General features: G+C 43.3%; 1 protein-coding gene across 7 annotated transcripts in view; it reads right to left on the reverse strand.

Annotated features, from left to right (window-relative positions):
• HELZ (helicase with zinc finger) overlaps positions 1–6,729 on the reverse strand; it is a 152,315-nt gene extending 145,586 nt beyond the window's left edge. For 4 of the 7 annotated variants that reach the window (XM_061175349.1, XM_061175347.1, XM_061175348.1 and 1 more), the window contains exons 1-3: positions 6,687–6,729; positions 5,316–5,371; positions 1,312–1,368 (exon numbers count right to left, since the gene is read on the reverse strand). The gene's annotated coding sequence lies outside the window, so the exon portion shown is untranslated. Of the gene's footprint in view, positions 1–916; positions 938–1,057; positions 1,138–1,311; positions 1,369–5,315; positions 5,372–6,686 lie in introns of those variants that run through there. The other 3 variants (XM_061175344.1, XM_061175345.1, XM_061175346.1) reach the window with 3 other exon arrangements.
• Positions 6,730–21,853: the final 15,124 nt, after the last annotated feature.

Consider the following 21,853-nt stretch of genomic DNA (forward strand, 5'->3'; position numbering starts at 1 on the left):
TATATGTGTGTGTGTGTATATATATATAGATATATAGAGATATGTATCTATACATATTTTTTTTTTTTTAACAGAATGCCAAAAACAAAATCAACTGTTTTAGGGGTAGTAACCCAAATATTTAACAATTTACTTAATAACAATTCTTAAATTATTTTATAATTTGAGAGAAAGTTCTACCATACTGAGGAGAAACTAGGGGTCCCAGGATGTAAACTTGATACAGTCTCAGGAAGAGGGCCACACCTCGCTTGTACTGCTCACTTTGGCCTTAACTGAGAACTCTCATGCACTTCTTATCGCAATGACCTATGACAACCCAGACCCCAGCTTTCCAAGGACCAAGAAGCCAGCTCAACTAGTCTTCTGATCATCCCCATGAACCTGTGGGGGATGAATTGTGCAAAACTACCCTAACTCAAGAAACAAAGAACCCCTACAACAATGTTTTACTTTAGCAATCAATAAGTAGCCAAGCCTAAGTTTAATTATAAACCCTAAAAGTATATAGCATTGTCTCATTAAAGTCTCTGGGACTAGTATTAAAAATGTATCAAAAAATAATTTTAGCACTGATGCCCCACAAGGACAATATTAAAACAGTCTTCTAATTGTTTTTCTGTAGTATTACCATTTTCTTAGTTTAACACTGAATGGCCAAGATACTATAATGGACCAAGAAGATTAATTACTGTGAAATAATAAATACTCGAGACTAAAATGTCATTCTTAGGGCATTTCAGCAAAAAACAAATAATCTGAAGGACTAATACAACCATTAGGAAAAAAGTTTAACCTTTTGTTTCCATTGATATGTTCTTGGGATCTAGATCCTCAAAAGTGCAGATATATACAGTCATTCCTGACAATACACACATAGCAGATAACAGGAAAAACAAACAATTGAATACTTAACCCGTTCATCAGAGCACTGGGTGACCAACACTCAAGAATGTTGACACAAAAACTGAAGGACCTCTGAAGATCCAATCATATGCAGATAGGTTGAATCCCTGTGCAGTTACTCATTCAAAACAGAAGTGGAAGATTAACCTACCCTCACTTCTCTTCAAACAAACTGACAAAGCGTCGGGCAGTCTGTCTGGAGTATGTTCACCATCATCCAGTCTGCTCCAGAAGTCGCCAATTCAGCCAGGTCACCACTGCTGCACCAGTGCCCTACTTCCTCCACCTTGTCCCACCTCATCTTGCTGACCAGACACTCTCCTCTAGATTAAGTCTCTTTTGTCTTTTCCTCAGGCATTACCAAGTCCTCCCTTTGTAAATAAGGCTCTCCCAGACCTTACTCACCTGCAGTTCACTGCACTGGGTATCACCCAAATAGCCCATCAGAGCTCTTTATAATTTCTGAAAGAGAGAGAAGGAACCTTTTAATACATACTAGAAAACACGACTGCTGATGTATCAGTTCTGAAGCATTTGTATCCAGTGCTCACAGCATATGGTTGTTTGGTCCACAGTACTTCAATAAAATGTAGCATAACCAGCCAGGACCCAGAGTCCTGAGATAAGGGTCCAGAGATAAAAATTTGGTTTAATGTTGCTACTAATTAGCTGTGTGACCTTGGGCAAGTCACTTGACTTCTCCAGGCCTCAATTTCCTTATCTGGAAAATAAGACAGACTAGATAGAAGCAGCAGAGCAGACTGCAATGGAAAGAGAACGCCCTTTCCAAGGCACAACGCCAGCACCACTACTTACTAGTCTTGCGAGGTTAAGTTCGTTAATTCACATTTAACCTAAATTTCCTCTGCAAAGCAGAAATAACATCTATCTTGGAGTTGTTCTGAAAACTAAAGGAAAGATAATGAGTTATAAAAAGCCTATAGTAAGTATACTGTGCATCTCATCATAAAATTCCACAGATGATAATTACCAACATTACTCCCAGCCCTAAGGTTACGTGGATTCAATTTCCAAATATTTATTTCCTTACAAGATCAACAAATCAAAACTTTACCAACCTGACAATGCAATTAACTGTTTGAGTGTTTCACTAACAATTCAATTACAGTTATCTTAAACGAATGGAAGTTTCAGATTATCAATATTAATTAACATCACAGGAAATAAGGGCGGAATCGTCCCTGCCTAACATCTAAACGGGTTCAGTGGCCATGCCTTCCCTGACTTCTCCCTCTGCTTTCACTACTGCCCGCGTACCTAGGCAAGAGAGGTCTTCCAAACACCAAGTAACACCAACTGCTTTCTACGGTCAGATTAGGGGGACATGGCTAAAGATGGAGGAAGGAGAGCAGAGGCTTTTTATCTTTTTTCCTATATACACTTAGCACTGCTCGGATTTGTTTACCATAGCATGCATCAGTTTTACATAAAAATAAGTAATTTTTTTAACTATATTAGTTACACATATTGCCTACTGAAAGGAAGCTCGCCTCACAGGAATATTTTCACCACAAGGAGAATATCGACAGAAGAAAGCAAAAAGGCAAATTCAGATGTTCCGAGAACACCTAAAATATGGCACAGAAATAACAAAAATCACAAACATTCACATGTCACAATGGTTTACTCAAAAAAATTTGCCGTGCATTCTTTGAAGAACCTAATGATGAATCAGGGTTTTTAGGGGTCAAAACAAGTTGAACACACAAACTCTGGCTTTACCAGACAACTTCCTGCCCTTGGAGAAACTGACCCAGTACAATTTACACCAGTAAACAAGTTGGTATGACTCTTTAGCGCTGAAAAACTTTCAATTTGCTTTAGACAATTGGTAGCTTTTAAAATAAAGATATATACATATATAAATATATATGCACACATATATATAAATTAAAAATCTCCATGTTGTATCTACTATTTATTTTTGAAAGAGGAATATTAACTCTATTAAATTCAGGATAGCTCAAAAGTATTATCTCAGCCACCGGTGAAGTGACAGACCACTAAGTTTCGTGCTGCTCCTAGCCAGTGCTACAGAAGTCACCCTGACTACAGCCAGCAGTTTAAATGAACTACAAGCTGCTGTGGCCGCACTCTCCACACGTACCATACTTCTCTCCTAGAAAACAATTCGAACTATTACTTAGAAATCAAATTATATTTGCATGTACACTTATCTAAGCTTATGGAAATAAACAGCCATAACAATTTGTTTATAATTTTTTAAGTAGCTCCTCCCCATCTCTTGTTTATCGACAAGTTGATAAACTTGGCCCCAAATCTACTATGCATTTAAAACTGCTACGCATTTAAAACAACAGGCAAAGGACCTTACTTCTTGTGCTGGGCCTGTATTTAGAATCTTAAATATAGTCTGACAGATAATTATAGACTAATTTGCATTTAATATCAATACCATGCCTACTTCTTAAACAGAGAACAAAAATGCATCTGCAAGATCTGGTCTACTTATTTGTAGGTCCCTCTGCAATATTCTTAGCCTTTCATGAATATGCTCTATATTTTTAAACTACACAAGGCCCTTTGCAAGTAGGAATGATTTCCCCTGTTATTTTGGCATCACTCCCTTCTCCAGTAAAACACCGGACTGTCCATAAATGTATACATACTTTAAAACAATGTAGACTGAACATTTATGGTATTAGAAATAAAACTTCTTGCTAACAACTGCAAAAATCAAGCCCACCAGCTGATAGAGAGGCACTTACTGACTCCCCAAAACTCCCGCCTTACCTAAAAATAGTGTCCCAGCTTCCCAGCCAAAAGGACAGACTAAAAAAGCTATGTCTTCATTCAGCTCAAAGACACAGACCCCCGCTTCACCACAAACTTCAGTACTATGGCATTTCCCATTTTAGAAGGCTTCATGTGACAACCTGTTCGGTGGCCAACCACCAACTTCACTTTGAAGTGAATACTAACACTTCACATGGTCTACACGTGTGAAAATTGTGGAAAATGTCTTGACACAGCTCAGGCCAAACAACACCAGCCACACAAGATTACCTATTTCTAAATATTCCCTTTTGGATTATAAACAAACATCTCCATAGGCCCAAAAGTAGATCATTGGTTCTTTCCACAAAGTATTATGTATATTAAAAAAAAAAAAGATAAAAGGTACAGATTGGGAGGTCTAAGGCATGAATATGCCTCCATCTGTAAGCTGAAAATAAATAAATTTTAAAATCCATATCTGCTCTGCTAAGAATAAAAATAAAAATATATGTAATACACACAAGCACTTCCGAGTTTCAAACACAAGCAAATGTGGTGTGTGCACTTACAAAAAGATCTTGCTTTATGTCCACCTTCCTCTCCCAAGTTTTTTTTTAAGGCAAAAATGTCAATTGTATGCCTCAATCTGGAATAAAATAAAGCACAGCTTACTCTTCTTAAACAGATGTGTGATAGAGATGAAAACTTTGTGAGTGGATTTCAAAATACAAAGGCTACCCAGATGTGTTAAAGGAAAAAAAAACAAAACCCTGCAGTAACCAATCTACCATAACAACTTACATTTTCTCAATAAACCATAGTAAAATATTTTACAGACACACACACTCACACACACTGTAGTATAGTACATCTACAATGCCTAAAATAAAAAAGATATATTTTTAAAGTTGAGAAAATTGCTTGTGAAGAATGTAAAATTAGCAAACCACTCTCCTTCTCACCAGTACAGAATACTGACTGTTCATTGACACTATATTAATAATGTTCTATAAATCCAAAGCCTTATAAGTTAGATTAAATAGAGCAACACTCTGAATTCACACACTACATGTGACCAGAAGATAATAACAAGCCAGTCTTATCCCTAATAACCTAACCAAAATGCAACACTATCATTTTTATTTCCAAATAATTATGAGAGAGACAAGCACTGTTCCATTTTTCAGAAAATAAAAGCAGGATTTGCCTGAAATAATTCTTTCCAATGGAAAGGGTGTACTTTACACGAGTCCCACAAACTGCAGACACACAAAATCCACATACACAATCACTAACACTCAATGCAGACTAAGTGATGGACACCAAAGGACAGATAAAATTAAGACATTCAATTAAAGTTACACAAGGGAATTTAAATAGGCAAACTATAATTACCCGTGGTGAAGATACTAATCAAGGATGGCTGCAAATAACATTTGGCTCTGGATAAGCTCCAGTAGCTGAAAAGTTTGGTATACTTGACACAGTTGTCCTTTCCAAATCTAGCCCTGCCTCTACTCCCATTTGACTGAGTGAGTGATTTGGAAATAAAGATGGCCCCATCAAATTACTTAGTTTCAGTCTCACCCTCATGACTTGATTAAAATAAAGAAGGAAAAAAGGTAAATCATTTTTAACTGCAGTCTCACCTTACACATCTCACCAGCACTGTAGTTCTTTAGTGATCAATTACTTCATCCAATTCCTGAGATAAACAGAAAAGTAAAATGTGTCTATACAACACCAGTAAGAGACATGATCAGTAGCAAACATTCTATCAGCCTGAAGTGAAAGGGCATATAAATTTCAAATGGAAAAAGTTACCAAAATGGCACAGTATGCAAGCTTTGTAAATGAGTCTGTTTGCTTTACTTTAAAACAAAAACATTTCCTCTCTGTGTGATAAAAGAATAAAGTGCTCTTAAAATCCAAACATAAAAATGTCATATCTGACTGACCTTACTTTCAAAAAATGAAATGAAGAAGAAGGAGAAAAAAGAAAAGATGAAGGAGAAGAAATCCATTCATACGAGTTTAAGAGAGGGCAAAATTAAGAACAAACTAGCCAGGACGACGCCTTCCTCCCCCCTCCCCCCGCCCAACTCTAGGAATCCACTGTCTCTGGAGTTATACATCTATTAACGATTTGCCTGAAAAGTGTAAGTGGTGAGGGTGAAGGAACAACAGTTTTGAGTTTCAAACAAAACCTGAGGATCTCAATCCAAGAAGAATCCTAACACCCTGATTTCCAACCCTGGCTAGAGGATCCTCAGCAAAGGGGAGGGTGCAGAAGGCTCAAATAATTTGGGGGGAGAGCAATCAAAGTTCCTTAGATAAAACTGCGGTCCCTTAGCTCAAGAAAAGGGAAGTCTTGAAGGAATCTCCAGGAAAGGATCGTCTGTTTTTATTTTTGTTGATGTGCTTGTGGGCCAATGAGAATTTCCGAGGAGGGGGCGGAGAAAGGGGGTAAAGAAAGTGAAGCTCAGGCAACAGCCCTCGGCGGGGGAGGGAGGGGTGCACCCCTGACCCACTTTTCCCCGCGCCCACCCTCCGGCCCCCGCCCCACCCCGCGTGGAAGTCCGAGCCCAGAGGGGGCAATCGAGCGGGGCGTGGGAGGCCTGCACGCTCCCCACCCCCAGCCGCGACCCGGAGGAGGGGAGCGTGCAAGGCGGCTCGACTCCCCCTCCCGGAGTGCCGTGGGCTGGACAAACCTCCCGCAGGCTCGCGGCCGGGGTCTGCGAGGCCCCCTCCACGGCCTGGGCCGAGGGCTCCGCGGCCCCCAGCGGAGGGGAAGGGGGCCAGGGAGGGGAAGAAGCTGTAAACAGCCCCAGCGTCCGGGCCTCGCCTCGAAGAGCCCCGCTTCCCAGGCCCCGCCGCGGGCCGTCTGGGCCCCAGGCCCGCCCCGGGGCCGCCCCTCCCGGGACTCGGGGGACCGGAGGGGAGTCCGGTACCCTCTCCGGAGGGCTCCGGCAGCTCGCGGAGCGGTCCCAGCAGCAGAGAAGGGGGAAGTCAGGACTTACCTGTCATTACTTTCTACGCCATCTTGGATCCACTTGTCAACGTCCCCACAAAGCATTATGGGTAAGAAAGAGCCTTTAAAGTGACTCCCCCCGCCCCCCCCCCCCCGTCGGCCTCGGACTCCCGCCTCCCGCCGCCGGCGCCGCCCCTCGGGCCGCACCTCCCGCCCGGAAAGTTGCCCGGGGTGGCTGGGAGGCCCAGAGGCCCGCAGCCCGGCCCCCCTCCTCCCCCGTACTGTTTGCCTTTAAAATTCCCCCCCATGTTTAAAAACGTGGCTTTGGGTCTTACCCGTCGCTCCTGCCCCGGCCTCCCTTCCCCCCACCCTTCGCCTCCAGGCCGGTTCCCTGTACCCCGCCGCCCTCCTGTCCTGGCAGACACCCCACGTCTGCATTTAATCAGCCCGAGGTTTCCCTGCTGCTGGCAGCAAAGAGCTGCTCATTGATTTATTTATGCGTCTGTTATTGCTCTAGATCTTCGGTGCCCGGAGGCGGGCTTCTGCTTCCCGCCCCCGGGCAGCCGGGGGTCGCCCTCGGGGCCCCGGAGCCCGGCAGCCCTGCAGGCCAGCCGGCGCTCTGACTGCCGCATCCGCGGATGGAAAGATGCCTCTGTCCTGCCAAACCGTTCCGGGGCCGTCGGGCTCCGGAACCTGGGCGGACACTGTGTCCCCGAGCCTACCGGCATCGCAGCGCGTTAGGGAGGGGGAGGGGGAGTACTAAGCGAAAGGCAACTTTTACCCCTGTTGACTCTCCCTTCCGCTGTCTCCTCCCCTCGGCCGGTAATGCGATCCGCGACCCTCTAGATGGGGACCCCACCCCTCCCCTAGGAATGTGGTTTTGGGCTCTGCCGAATCCACCCTTTTACAGTCCGGGCTGCTTGCGAACTGGGACTTCCCGAGGCAGGTAACTCGGGGGCGCAGATTGCGAGCTCTGGCCGGGGAGCAGAGGCGCGCCAGGGCTCGAGGGAGGGTCCGGGAGAGGGGCCGGGGCCGGAAGGAGGGTGCGCCCGCCGCAGTCCACCTGCCGGGTCCCAGCCGGGCGGCGAGCGCTGGCGGCCGGGCGAGCGGAGGACTGCGGGCAGCACTCCGGCCCAAAGCTGGTTGGGGGACGCTCAGGTCGCCTGGCTGCGACGGGGCGCGCTGGAAGTAGGGGCGCCGAGACGCCAGCCGGGGAACCAGGCGAGCGACCCCGCAGCCCACGCCCGCCGCCTGGGCCTCTGCTCCTGCCCGAGGGCTCGCTGCAGGGGAGCTGAGCGCTCTCGCGATACTCGCCGCCTGCTTTCGGTTGCGCGAGCGAGCAGAGCATCCCCGCGCCCTCGCGCGGTGGTCCCCTTGCCCCGGGGCCCGTTGGTCAGTCCGCCGCACTCTCACCTCCCATTGCCACTGGTCTCTGCTTTGCAGACTTTGGGGGCCAACTCTGGTTGCTTTTTTGTTTCCCCCAAGCAAATTTTGACCAAGAGGTGTCCAAGGGAAAATTCCTCCAGGACACCAAGACTTGCGAAATTGTGTTTGGTATAAAATGCTGTTGAAAGGCTCTGAAATTAGAAGAATGCACAGGCATTAAAGCCCTCCTTCGGTGCACGGGGAGGGCCTGGGGCCTTCGGGTCCACCCAAGGGTTTTATGCTCCTCCAGACCCTAGGAGAAGCCTCTCTCGAGGAACCTGGATGGTTGCTGACAGAAGCCCTGCCCCCGGGGAGCTAAAAACTCCACCAGGCAATTGTCCCGGCCAAGTGAGAAGAGTGGGGTGTAGACTCATTAAGGGATTGGCCCGGGGTCAGCGGGGAGGGAGGGAGCGAGGTGGTGAGTCACTGCAGGCCGGCTGAGAACGCGACGTGCCGGGAGGGCCCTCGCCTGAGTCACCGCTTCTCTGAGTTCCGAGTGAGTTGGGAAACTGGAGCCCGGAGCCAAGTTCTTGGACAATCCAGGCCCCGCCGCCACGCGGGGCCGTGGGCTGGGGGCGGAGGGGGGGCAGCGCTGCTCGCGACCCTCTGCCGCTGCCCGCTGGAAGATGGGCCGCCCCGCCCGTCTGGAGAAGGCTCCGAAGTCTCCTCTTTACGCGGGAGCCAGTTACTGTTTCCCCCTTCTGCACCTAGTCAGCCACTCCTATGCACTGACTTACTGGTTGCTTTGGGTTTACCCGGCACCTTAATATGTGTGGTCTGAGTTTCCTGTAATTCAGCACTCAGTAAGCTGAGGGCAAGGACTGTACCTCGCCGACGTTTCTTTAGTAGGTGCTTTTCTTGGCCTTGCATAGGCCTGGACCCAGAGAAGAGCTTGATATATGTGACTGCCTGACCCACCCGTTCGTCCAATACAACGTGCATCCTGGCCCATCCTAGTGCAAGATGCCACCTGTGGCCTGAGCTAGAAAACCCTCCTAACTCCTTTCGCTGCCTCCGCTCTGCCCCCTACTGTCTGCTCTCCATCTGACCAACCCAGTGAGGTCTGTGAAATGTTGTCACGTGAGTCCTCTGCTTAAACCCACGGGAGGTGTCCTCGTCACACTTAGAATAAAACCAAATTCCTAACCATAGCCTGCAAGGTCCTGTGTGAGGTGGCTCCTCACCATGATCAGCACACTGGCCTTCAACATTCCCCTGCAGCACAGCAAGCCTCCCTCCAGCCAGATCCTTGACCCCCAGATCTGATGACCATCATCCTTGTAGCACTCAGGTCTCAGCTCAGGTGTCCCCTCCTGGAAGAGAATTTTCATGATCCCCTTAACCAAAGCAGGGCATTCTCTATTCTTTTACCCTGGATTAGGAATGTTCTTGTTTGTCTATTTGTTGATTGTTTGTTATCTGCCCCAGCCCCCTTGGAGTATAAGCTCCATAAGGGCACAGGCCTTGTCTAGCTTGTTCACTCAGGGCCTGGCACATATATAGGCATTCAGCAAAGAATTGTTGAATGAATGACCAAACCTTTATGAGAGCGAGGGGTGGTGGTGAAAGAGTGCAAAAGCATGGAATGAGCAGCTGAGGTCCCTGCCCATCATCAGACCACTGGGATTGTACACAGCTAGAGGCAGGCAGGTAGGAGCGGAGTTGGGGGGAAACAGACCCCTTGGTCACCATTAATGGTGCTCCATTCTGATTCTGATCTGATGAACCACAGCCCCAAATAATTCCCCACTCACGCCCGCTTCCTTCCCTCACTTTTTTTCTCCCCATCCCTAACAATGGCCACATCTTATTCTTTCCAGACCTAAGGTGCAGTCCTCGGGTCTCTCTTTTTCAACTACACTGCCTGCCCTTCTCTTTCGGTCTCAAGGCTTTGAATAGCGTCTTTACCCTGAGAAAGGACTCTAAACCTGTAGCTCAAGCCCAGGGCTTTCTCCTGAGCTTCAGACCCTAATCCAGCAGCTTCTTAGTGTCTCCACGTGAAACTTGCATGGACGTCGCAAGCTCAACATGTCCAGAGGTGAGTTCTTGACTTCCCCCCACAAACGTGCTCCACCACGGTCTTCCCTGGCTCCATCTCTTAATTGCTCAGGCCACAGTCACTCCTGTCTTTCGCTCAAACTCCATCTTCAATCCATCTACAAATCCCGCTTTGCCTTCAAAATGTATCTAGCAACCGACATCTCTCATCACCTCCATTGTTGCCACTCTGGTCCCATGCACTTTCATCTCCTTCCCTTTGCCCCCATTCAGTGTATTCCCAATGTAGCTACCACACTGGTCTCGATAAAGTGCAGATCGAATCCTAGCTCTCCTCTGCTCACACCCATCTGATTTCTTCTCATCTCATTCAGAGGATGAAACTAGAGTCCCACACAATATGCCTCTGATTTGTTAGACCTCATCTCCTACCTCTCTCCGCTGGCTCTGTTTCAGCCATAATGGGCTCCTTTTTGAGTGTTTCCTTTTTCAGTAACACCGTCTCCCCTATATTCACATGGCTCACTCCTCTGCTTCCTTCAAGCTTTGCTCAGCCCAGTGAGTCCGTCTCTCGCCAGTCTATTTAAAATTTCAGTACTCCCCCCCCCAGCCACTCTATTTCTTTCCTGCATTTTTCCCGTAGCATTTATCATCTCCTAAAGTAATAAATAATTTGTTATTCAGTTTCTTGTCTGTATCTTTCCATGTGAAGAATCAGTTTGCTGATCACCAAAGACTTGTGTTTGTTACTGGCAACTACATTTCCCAGCCATGCCCTTGCCTTTGGGGCCATGTGACTAGTTCTTGCCAATAGACGTGAAGCAGAAGTGTGACTCTGAATGAGCAGGGCAGATCTGCATGACCAAAAATACATGCAAGGACTCTCAGCTGAGCAGACAACAGACCTTTATTATGTTAACCTGCTGAGAAGTTGTGATCTGTTTGTTACAGCATTTAGCACCTCAGTCACTGTACCTTGGGTACAGTGGCCCACTAGAACGGAAGCTCAGCAAGGGCAAGGGCTTGTGTAGGTTTTGTTCATTTGTTTATCCTCAGTGCCCAGAACAGAGCTTGGCATATAGTGGGTACCTAATAAATATTTGTTGAGTGAATGAATTAATTTCCTTTTCCACGACCAATCATGAAAATAAGTGAATGGTTGTCAAGGAAAGGACAATGTGAAAGGAATTTTTTGTTTGTTTGCTTGTTAAACAAGTAGTAACTCTGGATTTCTAGAGGAGCACTGGCTACAGGTCTTGGTAAAGCTAAATGGAGCTTCCTTTAATTCTGTTCTCCCCGCTTCACCTTTCTCTTTTCCTCTTCCCACTTTTCTGCCTTCTCCATCTCTATCCCTCCAGGTCCTTCTTCTCTCTCCCCTTCTTCTTCCACTCCTTCTTCTTCCATGGATTTTCTTCTCTTTTTATTCCCACTTAATCTAAAAAAAAAAAAAATTCACTGCCTGTTAATTTGAGCTACTGCGAGTACTCAGCCAGGATATCTACTCCAGGTTACTTAAAATATAGATGTGGGAAATAACGTGGGTTAAAAAATAAAGAAATATTAAATCCGTGGACTCCTACTCTCCTTCTACCTTTAAGGCCCACTTCATTTCTTCTTGAAATACAGAAAAGAAGTGATGGTGGTCCAGATAATTCAGACTAACCCTCCCACTAAGGACTACTAAAACAAAATAGACAATGTATTCCTCAAAACATCTGCTTGGAAACATCTGGTAGGTTAACAAAAGTGAAAACTATCAGGGGTAGACAGAACAGGGAGGTGATTCTAAGATTTGGGGTCCTTGTGCCCTAAGGTCCTTTGCTTTTGACAGCAACTTAAGTCCAGAGTAAGTATCACCTCGCACACATTAAGACAACTGTTATCAAATCAAAAACAAAAAACAGAAAATAACAAGTGTTGGCAAAGATGTAGTGAAATTAAAATACTTGTGCATTGCTGGTAGGAATGTAAAATGGTGTGACCACTATGGAAAACATTATGGCAGTTTCTCAAAAAATTAAAACAGAATGACCATATGACCCAGCACTTCCACTTCTGGGTATATACCCAAAAGAATTGAAAGCAAGGACTCAAACAGATATTATACACTCATGTTCATAGCAGCATTATTCACAATCGCAAAAAAGGTGGGAGCAACCCAAGTGTCCATCAACAGATGAATAGATTTTTTTTAATGTGGTATATACACACAATGGAATATTACTCAGCCTTAAAAAGGGAGGAAATGCTACAACATGGATGAACCTTGACAACATTGTGCTATGTGAAATAAACCAGCAGCAAGAAACAAATTACTGTCTGATTGTATTTGTATGAAGGCATCTAGAGTAGACAAATTCTTAGAGAGTAGGAAGGGTGATTGCCAAGCAGGGGGTGGGGAGGAAGGATGGGGAATTGTTAACTGGATACATATATAGCATTTTCAGTGTGGTAAGATGAAAAGACTTCTGGAGGTTAATTGCAGAACAATGCAAATGTACTTTACTGTATGCTTTAAAATGACTAAAACGGTAAACTTCATGTTACAGAGTTTTTACCGCAATTTTTAAAAATTTTAATGGTTAAGACAGTAAATTGTATGTGCATTGTACCACAATTTTTGAAAGAAGGACAAAAATTTAAAAAGACAAACCATGCAAAAACTACCAAAAGAAAGTAGGCTTTATGGCAAAAAAGCATGACTGGAAGTAAAGAGAGGTGCTTCATAATGATGGTATGCTTCATTCACCAAGAGGACATAACAGTTCTGAATTTGTGTGTGCCTAATACGCATAGCATCAAAATATAGAAAGCAAAACCATGGACAGAATTGCAAGGAGGTAGAGACAAATCTACAAATATAGTGGAAGATGCATGTATCAGTAACTGTTAAAACGAGCAGATGGGGAGCTAGTAAGAAATAGATCTGAACAACTGGATGAGCAAACCTTACCTAATAGATACATAGAGACTACTACACCCACAACCGCAGATCACAAATTCTTCTCAAGTCTACATGGAATGCTTATGAAAATGCTGGGCCATATAGCAAGTCTCAACAAATTCAAATGCTCTAAATCATACAGAGTACATTCTCAGACAGTGATGCAATTAGGCTAGAAAACAAGAAAAAAAGTAAGAAAATACCTACATATTTGAAAATTCTATATACTCCTAAATAACTCGTGGATTTAGAAAATCACAGTGGGAACTAGAAAATATTTTACACTGGAAGTTTTTGGAAATATTACATCCAAAAATTAAGATGTAGCTAGAGCCATGCGAACATGGAAAGTTTTTAAAAGCATGTAATAAAAAATAAGCCTGAAATAAGAATAAGCAAAGTATTCTTCTGAGAGATTTCTTTAACCACAAAGAAAGTGCAAATAAATGGAAACAGTCAAAAGTTAATTCTTTGAAAAGACTAATAAAATTAATAAACTCCTCATGGGACTAATTAAAGCACAAATAATGCCAAAAAATGAAAAAGGGAACATTTCTACAGATTTTTCAATCATTAAAAAGACACTGAGATAACGTTATGAACAGCTGTATGCCAATAAGTCTGAAAATTTGATTGAAATAGACCAGTTCCTTGAAAATACAATTTTCCAAACTGGCACAATTAGAAATATATAACCGGACTAGTCCTATATCTACTATTTTAAATTAGGTCTATAATTTAAAATCTTCCTGCAAAGAAAACTCCAGGCCCAGACAGCTTCATCAGTGAGTTCACTGAGTTATATTTAAGGAAAAAAATAGCACCAATCTAATTTTCCTTCAAAGAATAGAAAAAGGAAATAATCCCTAACCATTCCATGAGGTCCGCACAACCTTGATACCAAAACCTAACAAAGACATTACCAAAAAGAAAAATAACAGGCTAATCTCACTCATAAACTTTAATGTAAAACTACACAAATGACCAGCAGAATGAATCCAGCAATATGTAAAGAAGTTAATATACATCACAACCAAGGTGGGCTTTTCTATGAATGTTAGTTTAGTTTAACATTCAAAAATCAGTCAGAAAAAAATGTTGAATAAAATTCAGCACTATTTATGATTTTTTTAAATGTATGTACTAGCAAAGTAGGAATAAAAAGGAATTTTCTGAGCTTGATAAAGTGTGTGCAAAATTTTCAACAAACACACCAAATAGTGTAGAAACCTACAAGCATCATACCAAGTAGTGAAATGTTGAAAGCTCTCCCTTTGAACTGGCAACAAGGATGCCTGCTCTGACCACTTCTATTTACCATGATAATGGAGGACCAAGCCAGTGCAGAAAGCAGTACAAGAAAAAAGTAAAAGGTATACGTTTGAAAAAGAAGAAACACTGTTTACAAGATGACCTGATACATATGTTTAAAAATCCACAAGTATACAATTAGAATTAACAAATGAGGTGAGTAAGGTTACTAATATCAATATTAAAATGTATTTCTACATACTAGTATATACTATATAAAACAATAATCAGGTAGAATATAAAAAGTTTAAAAATATATACATGCACACCAATGTTCATAGCAGCACTATTTACAATAGCCAAGGCATGGAAGCAACCTAAATGTCCATCGACAGATGAATGGAATATTACTCAGCCATTAAAGAATGAAATAATGCCGTTGCAGCAACGTGGATAGACCTAGAGATTATCATACTAAGTGAAGTAAGTCAGAGAAAGGTAAATATTATATGATATCACTTATATATGGAATCTTAAAAAAGCTGATACAAATGAACTTATTTACAAAACAGAAACAGACTCACGGACATAGAAAACAAACTTATGGTTACCAAAGGGGAAGGGGGCGAGGGATAAATTAGGGGTATGAGATTAACAGATACACACCACTATATGTAAAATAGATAAACAGCAAGGATTCACTAGAGCACAGGGAACTATATTCAATATCTTGTAATAACCTGTAATGGAAAAGAGTCTGAAAAAGAATATATATATATGTGTATATATATATATATATGTGGCTGAATCACTTTGCTGTACACTGAAAACTAACACAATATTGTAAATCAACTATCGTTTAGTTAAAATTTTTTTAAATAACAGGGAATCACCAAAAAAACAAAAATCTTTCAACAGTGGTAAAATAGTGAATACATAGGAAGGTATCTGTTGGAATGTGTACCAGAACTCTATGCGGAACTAACCATTGTGGAAATCGACATAAATGAGAAGCATCATGTGTGGCAGACATGGAGCTGTCATCTAGATGCCCTTCAAGAAAGAGCTTTCTGCTCAGCCATGCAGATGTGGCCTGCACGCAGCCTCCAGCTGCAGAGAGCTGCCTTGCCTGAGGTTACACGGGTCCCAGAGCAGCACACATCCAGTGACACACACGGGACAGGGACATACTTAGGGCCATTTTCAGCTAATGCACGATATTCCAAAGCTCTTGGCCACTCCCTGCTGCACTGACAGAGTGTCATGGGGCCAGCATTGCTGTTTGACCCTTTGCTGTGCCTGACCTTGCTGCCTCCCCTCCCTTCCCCAAGTGTCGAGCCCTCATAAGCATCTTGCACCTCAAAGTCGGTCTCTGCCTCTGCTTCTGAAGACTCTCACCCATGACGGCTGGCTCAGGAGAGGTCTGAGAAAGCAGGTGATAAGATGGGGTTCAGAGCCGGCCAGCGAGGAGGTCCCCCTTACTGATGGTAGGTGGGTGGGGCTCAGACAGCCCTTGGCACAAGGTGCTGGTTCTGTTGTTCACATCCTTCTGTTGGCACATGAGGAGGGTGTCCTGGTCGGAGTGAAAGCCCTGGCAGAGGTAGTGTATCAGGCACTCGAGACTTACGGAGGAAATCGTTGCTATAGAGATGATTGGTTTGGATGGCTATTGATATGCATCACTAATGTTCTACAGAAAGATGATAAAGAGTTGAAGGTAATGGGCAGTTGAAAGCCAGGTGTGAAAACCAGAGGCCTCCTTGGTTGCATAAAATGAAGCTCTCGTCTCCTACAGTGACAAGGCAGAGAAAGCTAAGGACCAAGACAATGAAGATTAAACACCCAGCAGAGGCCGGTCAGGCCCTGGATGGGATAGAGACATATGGACGATGACACTGAGGATTTCGGCGTCCTGGACTCCTGTGGACCTTCTGAGCCTGCAGAAGTGGCCCATCACCCCCGAATCCCCAGTAAGAGCTAGCACCCCCACTTGCTGGAACACCATGCAGAAGAGCCTAGATTCCTCGGAATTGCCCCTCCTTGGTCACTACGCCTATCACTAGCTTAAGTCACAGTCTGTGGCAGCTAGGGACATGCTGAGGGATTATATCCCACAAAAGTGCTGCAAGCCCTAGCCAGTATACCAGGGACTGGATTCTAAGGGTGCTTGATCCAGGGGGCCAGAATATAAATGTGGGTGCAGAGGAGTCTATTGACTTGGGAGTGCTCTCCTGGGATACAGGATTCAACATCCTGGTAAGGGTCTCGGGTGCAAACTCACTATTAGAAAAGTTGAAATCCCAGAATTGCCAGGAAAGAAGGTGGAGGAGAAAATTAAAAAGCTTAAGAATGAGCTGTGTAGACCTGGAAGTGCCAGACACACCCGGTCCTCCTTCAGGGAAGGACACTCTGCCCAGCTGTGGGGAATGCACAGCCTGGGGCCTGCCTCAGCTGCTGAGTGCTGCTTGGCCTGGGGTCACTCTCTTCCTGCCCTTCCCGGCAGCCTGGGCTTCATGACTCAGCATGGACATTTCAGCCCAACACCGGACACTCTCACAACAGTAAATGCTCCAAAACACACCAGGGTAGCCAAAGCTTTGTCAGCTCTGGACCTGATTTCTTCCTCTGCCCAATTTTACTGCTTTCCTTTTCCCTCATAAACTCTTGTGCTCCAAACTCCATTAAACATCTGTTTCTGGACACCCTGACCTGCATACCATACTCCTGGGTTTAAAGACTCAAAAAAGTTTCAAGAGGTCAGTTCACCCGCAAATGCTCTATAGATTATATACAACCATATCAAAATCTCCAAATATTGATCTTCTTGCAATATTTTTGCTCATATAACACATTTATTCCCAAAGAGTATTGCCCATAGTAAGTTTTTGAAAATAGGAAGTAAACAAATATTCTGTGGGACTATATTCAAGGATTGACAGATTTGGAGGAGAAACACTTTATATACTATACAATATATATATGGTCAGGACAAAAGCAAACATTATAAAAAGGTATAAAATAGACCAAAAGATACAAACACAATAGAATGATAAACCAATTCTGGAATTTATTAGGAGATGCAAAGGGCTAAGAATTATCAAGACACTCTTGAAGAAACAGGAAGTAGGTGGACTTGCTCTACCAGATATTAAAACTTACTGTAAAGCTACAGAAATGAAGACAATGTGGTTTGGGTACAAATACATAAAAAGAAGAGAGAACACAGAGACAAGCAGATCCTATTTGAATGCTTGATTTACATCAAAGGTGAAACTGCAGACCAGTGATGGAAGTCTTTGTCATTATGTGGTTCTAGGACAGTTGGATGCCCTTACAGAAAAAAATGAAGCCTTACCTCCACCCCACCCCATAAACAAAAAGTTAACTCCAGGTGGATTGTAGATCTAACTATGAAAGACAAGACAATAAAGCTTCTAGAACAGTACAGACCAAGAGAAAATGGAAATATTCTCTCATCTGTGCTGTTCAATACAGGCAACTGAAGGGCTGAATATTTTAAAATTTTATTTCATTTTAATTAACTTTCATTTAAATAGCCACAAGTGGCTGCCATATTGGATAGTTCAGAACTAGAAGGTAATATTGAAGACTATCTTCATGACCTGAGGATAGAAAAGACTTCTTCAACAGCATATAAAAACCACTAACCAAAAAGAAAATAAATAAACTTAACTGCATTAAAATTAAGAATTTCTGTGCATGTAAACATATCATGATATACTTTGATGAAAGAAAGAAAGACGTAAGAAAGAAAAGGAGCACAAAGGCAAGTCACAAGTAGGAAGAGATATTTGCAACACATAACAAAGGGCTCATACCCAGAATATATAAACAACTCCCACAGATAAAAAGGAAAAAACAAACAACTCCAAAGTAGGTAAAAGACTTCAACAGGCAATTCACCCCCAATAAAAAAAAAATCCAAATGAACAATTAACATGTTTAAAGTGTTCAACCTCAGCAATAATCAGGGATATACAAATTAAAATCATAATGAGATAGCATGACACACCAAGCAGAATGGCTAAAATCTAAAAGATTGACAAAGCAGACTGGTGGTAAGAATGTGGACCAAGGGAATCTCTCAAATAGAGTTGGGTGAAAGCTTAGATTGGTATAACCACTTTGAAAACTGTTTGGCAGCATCTGCTAAAATGAACCTATGCTATAACCCAGCAATCTCACTTTAGGAATATGCCCAACAGAAATATGTGAACTTGTACATCAAAAGACATGCACAAGAGTGCTCATAGCAGCATTATTTGTAATAGCCGGAAGTTGGGTAAAACCTGTTAGCCATAGCAGGAGAAGAAGTAAACAATCAAATCACCATGTTGTACAACTTAAATATATACAATTTTATCTGTCAATTATAACTCAGTAAAGCTGGTAAAAAGAAACTATATAAAAGTGTACCTATAAAAAAAGTAAGTAAACTGCTACAGCCATACAATGGCATACTACACAGCCATGAAAAGAATGAACAACTGTTACATTCAACAACATGAATGAATCTCACAAAGGATGCTGAGTCAAAAACACAAGTTACAAAAGAGTCCATACCCTGTGGTCCATTTATACAAAGTTCAAAATGCAAGCAAAATTCAGCTATAGTGTTGAAAGATACATGCTTAGCAAGGAGATGATTGCCATAAAATTCAGGCCTGAGGTCACCTCCAAAGGGAGGTTAGGGAGCATACATGAGCATTCTTTAGTTGCCTTACGTAATGTTTTGGAACGTGGATCTTTGCTTTGTGATAAAACAATGAGCTGTCCATCTCTGTTTCATATGTTTTTGTGTGTGTTCTATTTCACAATAAAAAAGGTCGAAAGAAAACAGAAAAGGTTACAAAATATTGGGCTGAATGTTTGCAAACCCTGTATGTTATATATTTGAGTTTTTGGCTTTTTTTTTTTTTTTTTATCATGTTATCTTATTTTTTTTAAGCCTCGATGCTCTGTGGAGGGTCCTAACATTTACCTACTGCTCCCTGGCCAGACTATTTGGTGTCGGGGGAAATAATCTGGGGTACAAGAAGTGCAGGTTGCAGCAAGAGACAGTATGGGTGGGCACATGGTACCAGTCTGCCCTGGAGAAGCAGCAGCATCTTTGCACCAAAACCACCACTGGATTTTTCCTTTCCAGCCCCAACGAAGGCAGAATGGAAGAAGCAGGCCCTTAGTCTAGTTTTACGGTCCTGTCATGCACTCTTCCCCGCCATCCATGAGGGATAAAGTCCCCAAACTCATTAAGCCGCTATGTAAAAGTTTCTGTTGTTGCCAGGGGTTGGGGGCAGGAAAGAAGAGGCAGCAATTGTTTGATGGGTATGGAGTTTTCTTTTGGAGTGATGAAAATGTTTGGAACTAGAGTTGGGGGTTGCACATCACGAATGTGTACTAAATGCCACTGAATTGTGCACTTTGGTTAATTTTATGTTATGTGAATTTCATCCCAATTTAAAAACAAATAAATAAAAATTTAAAACTCAGTGGATAGATTTAACAAACAAAAGACTATATTTTTCTCCTTCCTAATAAAGGCAGAAATATTTCTTTCTAAAAGGAAATAAATAGACTTTTAAAGAATTTCTGGCATCCCCAAACTTATCTAGTTGCTGTTTCTTGCTTTTTTCTTTTAGGTTGTACAAAGCGAGTTCCTTAAGGTGTACTACATGATAACTTAACATACATATACATTGTGAAATGATTTACCGCAATCAAGTTAATTAATACGTTCATCACTTTAACCTTTTTGGGGAGGGATGGGGAGTGAGAACAATTAAGATCTACTCTCTTAGCCAATTTCAAGTACATCGTACCATATTATTAACTATAGTCACCATGCCATACATTAGATGTTTAGAACTTAGTCATCTTATTACAAACTGAAAGTTTGTGCCCTTTGCCCAACACCTCCCCATTTTCCCCACTCCTTAGCCCCTGACAACCACCATTCTACTCTCTGGTTCTAAGAGTTTGACTTTTTTAGGTTCCATGTATAAGTGGGATCATGCAGTGTTTGTCAGTCTGTGTCTGGCTTACTTCTCTCGGCATAATCTCCCCCAGGTTCATCTGTGTTGTTTTGCTTTTCAGTTCTTGTACCCGCCCCCTTTCCCTGTGTCCCCTAGAAGGTTATTTTCAGCGCATGTTTGCGTGCACAGGCACTTCTGTGGGTCCGCCTTTGCCTCTGGTTCTCTGACCTTTTGCAGCCTCTCCCGTGGTGAGCACTGCTTTGCTGAGTCTGCATTTCTGCTGGCAGTCCTCAAAATGATCTTGACAGGAAGCCAGGCTTCCTGGGGTCCTGAATCAGCAGAGCAGGAAGGAAATAAAGGCCACAGAACTGGCGAAGAGGAAGCAGCCAACTTGAAGGCAGAACCCATACCTCTCAATAGGTCTGGAGAAGAGTCCCATCATCTGTGACTAGAAGCACAAATTCTGGAACAAGTCACCTGAAATGCTGTTTCCTGCCATCAGATGACCCTGGGCAAGTCCTCTGCCTCTCTCTGCTGTCATTTCCCCATACGTAAAATGGGAATGATTGCTTGAGGGTTACAGGCATCTCCAGCCATGGCTTGGTTAGAGAAAGTCTGCAGCAAGGCTAGCTCTTACTCCTTTCAAAGCTTTCAGTTTTCAAGTAGAGAGTTTAAAAAATACCCATTTCTTTTCTTCCTGCCTTTCACCTCCCATGTTGCAGTTAAGAACTGATATCACACAAGCAAACAAACAAAACAAACCAGAAACACCCTGGTAACCTATTTTTGGCATTCACAATTGAACCAAGACTTCTTCCACAGGAAAATGGCACTCAAATAGGATAATATGTTTGAGGACATTTTCTTCCTAGACCTGATTGTAACTGGCAATGGCATTTAGGGCCTACAAGTCTAACTCCCTTATTTCTAGTCGTTGAAGTTTCGGAGCAGAGCTTTTCATTCGCAGAGACAGCAAGAAGTACACAGTTCAGTGATGAATTCTCTTGTGGCGAGCCTACTCTTCAGAAGTGTTAGGATACTGGGAGATGCTGGGACTCGGAGATGGGGGACCCGGGCTTTGGTTGGCCAGGAGACCCTGGGCTAACTACTTCACTTCCCTACCCATCAAACTGGGGTGTTGGATTGAATGGTCTTTAAAGTTCCTTCAGTTTAATGATGAAGGATTCCGCTCTTCAATATCACCCCCAAAGATAAAAAGGAGTCATGAGGATTTGGGCTAAGAATAAGCTGGGGAAAAAAAGGCCTCTAAGGTCCTCCTTTAAAAGAAAAAAAAGGGCTTCCCTGGTGGCGCAGTGGTTGAGAATCTGCCTGCCAAGGCAGGGCACACGGGTTCGAGCCCTGGTCTGGGAAGATCGCACATGCCGCGGAGCAACTAGGCCCGTGAGCCACAACTACTGAGCCTGCGCGTCTGGAGCCTGTGCTCCGCAACAAGAGAGGCCGCGATAGTGAGAGGCCCGCGCACCGCGATGAAGAGTGGCCCCCGCTTGCCGCAACTGGAGAAAGCCCTCGCACAGAAACGAAGACCCAACACAGCCAAAAATAAAAATAAATAAATTAAAAAAAAAAAAAAGTGTGTTTTAATTA

This window comes from Eubalaena glacialis, chromosome 19 (assembly GCF_028564815.1).
Source record: "Eubalaena glacialis isolate mEubGla1 chromosome 19, mEubGla1.1.hap2.+ XY, whole genome shotgun sequence".
NCBI lineage: Eukaryota > Metazoa > Chordata > Mammalia > Artiodactyla > Balaenidae > Eubalaena > Eubalaena glacialis.